Source organism: Oryzias melastigma, linkage group LG3 (genome assembly GCF_002922805.2).
Source record: "Oryzias melastigma strain HK-1 linkage group LG3, ASM292280v2, whole genome shotgun sequence".
Taxonomy (NCBI): Eukaryota; Metazoa; Chordata; class Actinopteri; order Beloniformes; family Adrianichthyidae; genus Oryzias; species Oryzias melastigma.
Window position 1 is genome coordinate 6,915,723 of NC_050514.1, and position 6,330 is coordinate 6,922,052.

Consider the following 6,330-nt stretch of genomic DNA (forward strand, 5'->3'; position numbering starts at 1 on the left):
TCGAATGAAAGTTCATGTGTTTGGTAATTCACCATCTCCTGCTGTAGCAGTCTACGTTTTACGGAAGGCCATTGAAGCTGGAGCAAAAGACTATGGGGCTGATACAGTCAAGTTTGTGGAGAGGCATTTCTACGTCGATGATGGCTTGATTTCTGTGCTTTCTCCTGTCGAAGCAATCGACTTGTTACAAAGAACTGAAGCTGCACTTGCTGAGTCCAATCTGCGTCTGCCCAAGTTTGTTTGTAACTCACCAGCAGTCATGCAAGCCTTCTCCCCAGATAGTTGTGCAGTGGTTCTTAAAGATCTGGATCTGAGTGGTGAGGACACACAATCACAGCGCAGCCTAGGCCTTATTTGGGAAACTATGATAGACGCATTCACGTTTTTGGTGGCAACAACAAGCAAGCCATTTACGCAACGTGGTGTCTTGTCTTCTGTCAATAGTGTCTTTGATCCACTAGGACTATTGGCGCCTGTCACTATTCAAGGAAGGGCTTTGCTAAGAGAACTCACGTTGGAAAACTCAGGCTGGGACACGCCCCTTCCAGAAGATAAACTAAGCAAATGGAAAGCTTGGAGAGACTCTCTCAAATACTTAAAGGAACTCCATGTCCCAAGAACATACAAATCCACCTCTCTCAGTCAAACAGAACGCAAAGAACTCTTTGTGTTTTCAGATGCATCAACTAAAGCCATAGGCACTGTAGCCTATCTGAAAGCAGTTTATCCAAACGACAAAGTGGAGGTTGGATTCATCATGGGCAAAGCAAGACTAACTCCTCAATCAGAACCAACAATACCTAGGCTTGAGCTGTGTGCCGCCGTTTTGGCTGTAGAGGATGCTGATCTCATTAAGAATGAGCTGGACATAGTGTTCAACGCAGTTCGCTTTCATACAGTAAGGTAGTCTTGGGCTACATCTGCAACAAATCAAAGAGATTCTACACATATGTCCACAACAGAATGCAGTGCATTCGTCAGTCTTCAAAGCCGGAGCAGTGGCACTATGTGCGCACGGAAGAAAACCCAGTGGATCATGAATCGTGCTCGCTCACAGCATCTCAGTTAGCAAAAACAACTTGGTTCACCTTCCTTCATCCATTCACAGAAACAAAACAGGAAAACAACAAATTTGAGTTGGATCAGGAGATCAGGCCACAAGTGAAAACCTGTGCCACTAACCTCCAAGTAGCTTCATGCAAGTGCTTCGAACATTTTTCCACCTTCAAGTCCTTAGTTTGTGGAGTTGCGTTCCTCACTCACATTGCGAAATCTTTCAATGGCACCAATTCAAACTGTGAATGCAAGGGGTGGCACATTTGTCGGGCTCCTCGGTCACCAGATGAAATGGCTCAAGCAAAGCGTGTCATTCTGAAACAAGTGCAACAAGACGCCTTTGGAAAGAAGCTGTCTGCCCTCAAGGTTGGCAAACCCATGGCCAAAGATAGCCCTTTACGTAAACTCAACCCGGTTCTTGAGGATGGCATCATTTCAGTTGGAGGCAGACTCAAACACTCAGAGCTCGAGGACTCTGAAAAAAGTCCAATAGTTTTTCCAAAAGACAGTCATGTGTCTCTCCTGCTCACTCGCCACCACCATTAAAAGGTCAAGCACCAGGGTCATCACCTCACAGAAGGTGCAATAAGAGCAGCAGGGTTGTGGATATTAGGAGGATAGAGGCTTGTCAATTCCCTTATCCACAAATGTGTTATCTGCCACAAAATGCGTGGAAAGCAGGAGTAGCAACTCATGGCAGACCTTCCTCCGGAGCGATTTAAAACATGTTCCCCTTTTATTATTATAACCTTTATTTATACAGGTTAGTCGACTGAGAACAACTTCTCATTTACAACGATGACCTGACTACGCATCAGCAGTAAAAATAGAACAACAGGGCAAAAAGTTACACACAGATAAATATATATAAACTTCTAACAACAATTTTTTAAATGCTTACAATAAAAAGTCTACAAGAGGCACCGAGTTAATAATTACAATAAAGACCCATTAAAACCATAAAAATGTTCCCCTTTTAGCTACGTAGGCCTTGATGTTTTTGGGCCTTGGATGGTAACTACCAGACGTACAAGAGGCGGTCACGCTCAAAGTAAGCGTTAGGTCATCATGTTTTGCTGCATGAGAGCAGTGCACATCGAAGTGATAGTCTTTAGACACCTCGAGCTGTGTAAATGCCCTAAGATGCTTCTTTGCCGTGAGAGGCCCTGCCACAAAAATGTTCTCTGATCGTGGCACAAACTTCATTGGAGCGTCTAAAGAACTGGGCATGGACAAGGCCATGCAACAGTCCCTTAATGATCAAGGTTGCACCTGGGACTTCAACCTGCCTCATGCCTCACACATGGGAGGCTCCTGGGAGAGGATGATCAGCATCGCTCGGAGTATACTAAACTCCATGCTTCTTCAAAGTAAAGTGCAACTCACTCATGTTGTGCTGTGTACATTAATGGCAATTATAAATGCTAGGCCACTCTTTCTAGTTCTGTCCGATCCAGATAACCCATTCATTCTTTCACCCTTGATGCTGTTAACTCAGAAATCATGCCTTCTACCACCTCCTGGAGATTTTCTGGACAAAGATCTTTACACCAAGCAATGGAGACAAGTTCAAGCTCTTGCTAATCACTTCTGGTCATGCTGGAAGAGAGAATATCTGCCTTTACTGCAGCAGAGACCCAAATGGACTGTACCTCGTCGAAACCTTGAAGTTGGTGACCTCGTCTTGCTCAAGGAAAAGCAAGTCCCACGCAAAAGCTGGTCCATGGCTAGAGTCAGTGCGACTTTTCCAGGGAAAGATGGTCGAGTAAGGAAGATAGAGGTCACACTAAATGACAAAAGCTCTCAAAAGACTTATATGCAACCAGTCACTGATGTTATTCTTCTTATGCCAAGGTTTTAGATTGTGACCCCATAGAGGTCAGACGGGGAGTGTGTTGCCTTCTGGCAATTTGCGATATAATAATGGGTTTATATGTTGATAGAATTACAGATATCTGTTGCCATCCACGTTGAAGTTCTTTCAAAGCAATGCCGTAAGTTTTTATATTTGTTTATATACATGTAAGACAATATATTTTTGTCTTTTTTGTAAAGAAAGTTTAGTTCAAGGGTCGATAAAACACTTTTATTTTCGTATATTTCAGGATTGTTTTTAAGTGAACATCTTGTATATTTGTTTTCAGTTTTCACCATTTGAAGAAGAAATTAAAAACACTGAACGTCCCCCGTGGTCCTGGTCTTTTTCCAGTGGTTTAACTCTGATTCAATTCACATACTGTAAATATATCAGTGAAATACTGAGATTGTTAATATCACACAGTGTTACATAGATTCTATAAAGGAGAAGTTCTAACTAAAATGTTCAGATCATAAAGAGTGACCAAACAGGGAAGTTGGAGGCTGACTCCACCCACAGCCGAAATGTGAAAATCCAGTCAGAGAGGCTGGAGAACAGGACTGTTATCATTACTGGATGTGCAGATCATGATGTGGGACTTCGGAAATGACTCGGGATTTAAATGGCTTAACTAATCATGAACTCCAACTGTAATACCTCAATTCAACCTGTAGGAGACAGCACACAGGTGGTTTATGACTTTATTTTAAAAGATTAAACAGGTTTATTTTCATTTGTCAAAAATTTGGCAATGACCAACGGACAAAACTTTTAAAGCCCCATTTATAGAAGTCAACAGACAAAAAAGTGGATTTTGGGTTTGGTTACCCTTTAAGACTGCAAACATTGTTCTTCTTCTCCTTCAGTAACAGCACTACACCTTATTCCAGATGAAGAAGAAAGTATGAGCAGAAAACAATGTTTTAGACCACAAATATTTACTTTAAAAAATATTTCCTTAAGAGAGTTTGTAAAATTCATGTCTGTGAGTTTATAAAGATGTTCATTTAGTCAGCAATGGATGTTTGGGTCGACCGAATGTTAGCATTAGCAGTTACGGTATATGGGAAATTCTATTAAACGTTAGCATCAAGCTAGCTGACTTTAGCTTTTTGCGCTAAATCGATATTTATTTTTATAAATAGATTATTGATCTGTTAAGCTTAAATCGATTCAAATCTATGAATGGATTTTATCAACTCCGCCCTACCACAAACACATTCACACCTAGGGACAATTTAACCCTGGTAGTCAACAGCTTGTGCCACAGCTGCATCTTAATGGGAAAGTTTACATCGGAGGACATTTTTTTCTTTGCTGATTTTGTAGATTTATCCAATTTAAAAAGATAACACTCTGTTATCCTAATGGAAGATTCATCTGAACAGTGACAGATAGAACATGATCAAGAAAATCAAGAAATCCACTTCAAAGAATGTATATACATTTATTTCTATTTCATTGAGGGAAAAACATATTTGAACCATTTTTCTTGAAAGACTTAGTACTTTGTGGTAAAATCCTTATCAGCACAAAGGTCAGAGGTTACTTGTAGCTGATGAGCAGTTTCTGCACATATCAGGAGGAATTCTGGTCCTCTCGTCTCTACAAATGATTTCTAAATCATTCAGATTTGGTGGTTGCTCTGAGCTTCAGCTCTCTCTGAAGCTTTTCTACAGGACTGAGGTCCAGAGATGGACCGGACCACTCCATGTCAATGATCTGCTTCTTCTTCAGACTTGATTGTCTTGGCTGAATGTTTTGGGTCATGATCCTGTCAGAAGATCCACCCATCACCCACCTTAAGTTTCCCAGTGGAGGGAAGGAGGTTCCCACTCAGGATTTGATGGTACATAGCTCCGCCCATCCACACGGTGAAGTAGCCTTGAGCAGAAAAATACCCCCAAATCATGATGTTCCCACCTCCATGCTTGACAGTGTAGGGGTGGGGTTCTTGAGTTTATGCTAAAGAGCTTCTTGTTGGTCTGATCTGACCACAGCAGCTTCTCCAATCACTCTCTGAATCTTGACGGTCTTCATCAGTAAGCTTCAGGTGGGTCTACGTGTCTTTCTAACAGCAGAGTGATTCTACCAGCACTGCTAGATGTTACAGCATGACAGTGTAAAGTATCATCAATGGTTTCTTGGTGTCTCTGGTTCCAGCTGATTTCAGATCATCCACTAACTCCTGCTGCTGTTCTCAGATCATTTCTCTGTTCTCATGATCATGGAAACCCCATCAGGTCTGATCTGGTTTGGAGCTAAAGACCTCCAGGTGGATTGATGCTCATGTTCTGGGATTTTGATACATTAGCACAGTTGTGACCTTTAACTGTTTTCATTAAATGATGAAACTCCTCATTATCAACCACTGAAAAAAGACTGCAGAGCTTTAGCAATAAACACTGATGGTGTCAGATATTTTCTTGTGTTTATCTGGGGTAACACTGTAAGTCTTTGGAAATGTATTAGGGATGTTTTCATTGTGTTACCTGCTTAGTTGTTCAACTTTTAGACGGTGACAGGGCTGGGTGATGACGTCAGAGGTGGGCGGTCAAAATGGACGTGTGTCTCCTTATTGTACGATACACGGATGAGGCAAATCTTGGAGACAGTGTTCTTCTTGCAGCACATTTCTCGCCCTGGTCATCATATTCAACAGAGAACTTGGTGGCGCGGCTTCAAACGTGAACCTGAAGGTGCTCACACACCGGCTGCGTCTGTGAGCATTCAGACGGCCACTTTCAATGCAAAGTAAATAACAATGCCCGTAGAAGTCAGAAATTCTCCTTTACACGCGTTAGCATACACTTTTCATTGTAAGTGACCACATGAATGCGCGCCGACGCAGCCGGTGTGCGAGTATCTTGTTAAACACAGAACTACTGCATTCGCCCCCTCTAGCTATGAGTCGTTTTAAGGATTTAGCTAAATGCTGTTGTTTTTAGCATTTGGGCTCCAACTCTTGAGGGAGAGGCAAGTTAGTTTCTGGCAGGGAGGGGGAGAGTCGGAGCAGACCTGGAGCAGACAGGCTTAGCAATAGAGACATGAATACACAGACACATTAAATAAAATGCATCTTGTGAAAAATGTCGTACTGAACCGTAGAACACGCATTGAACGGTTCGGTTTTATATTGAATATTGTTGCATCCCTAATGTACATTCATCTTTGCAAGAGTTTAGATGTTGTTTGTTGTCAAGAGTGAAATACAGATACACTGCAGAGGCCGGCTCTAGGATGACGTCATGTAATGGGCGGGGCCCACAAGGAGAGAAAGGCGGAGCCTTGGAGAGCAAGTCATCTTACATCCAAGTAGGAAAAGAGCTCTTGAAAATAACTATTTCATAAATAATGTGTTCTTTAGTGGACCAAAGGTAATATATAATCAAATATGGACCTAGTTTACTCTGAAA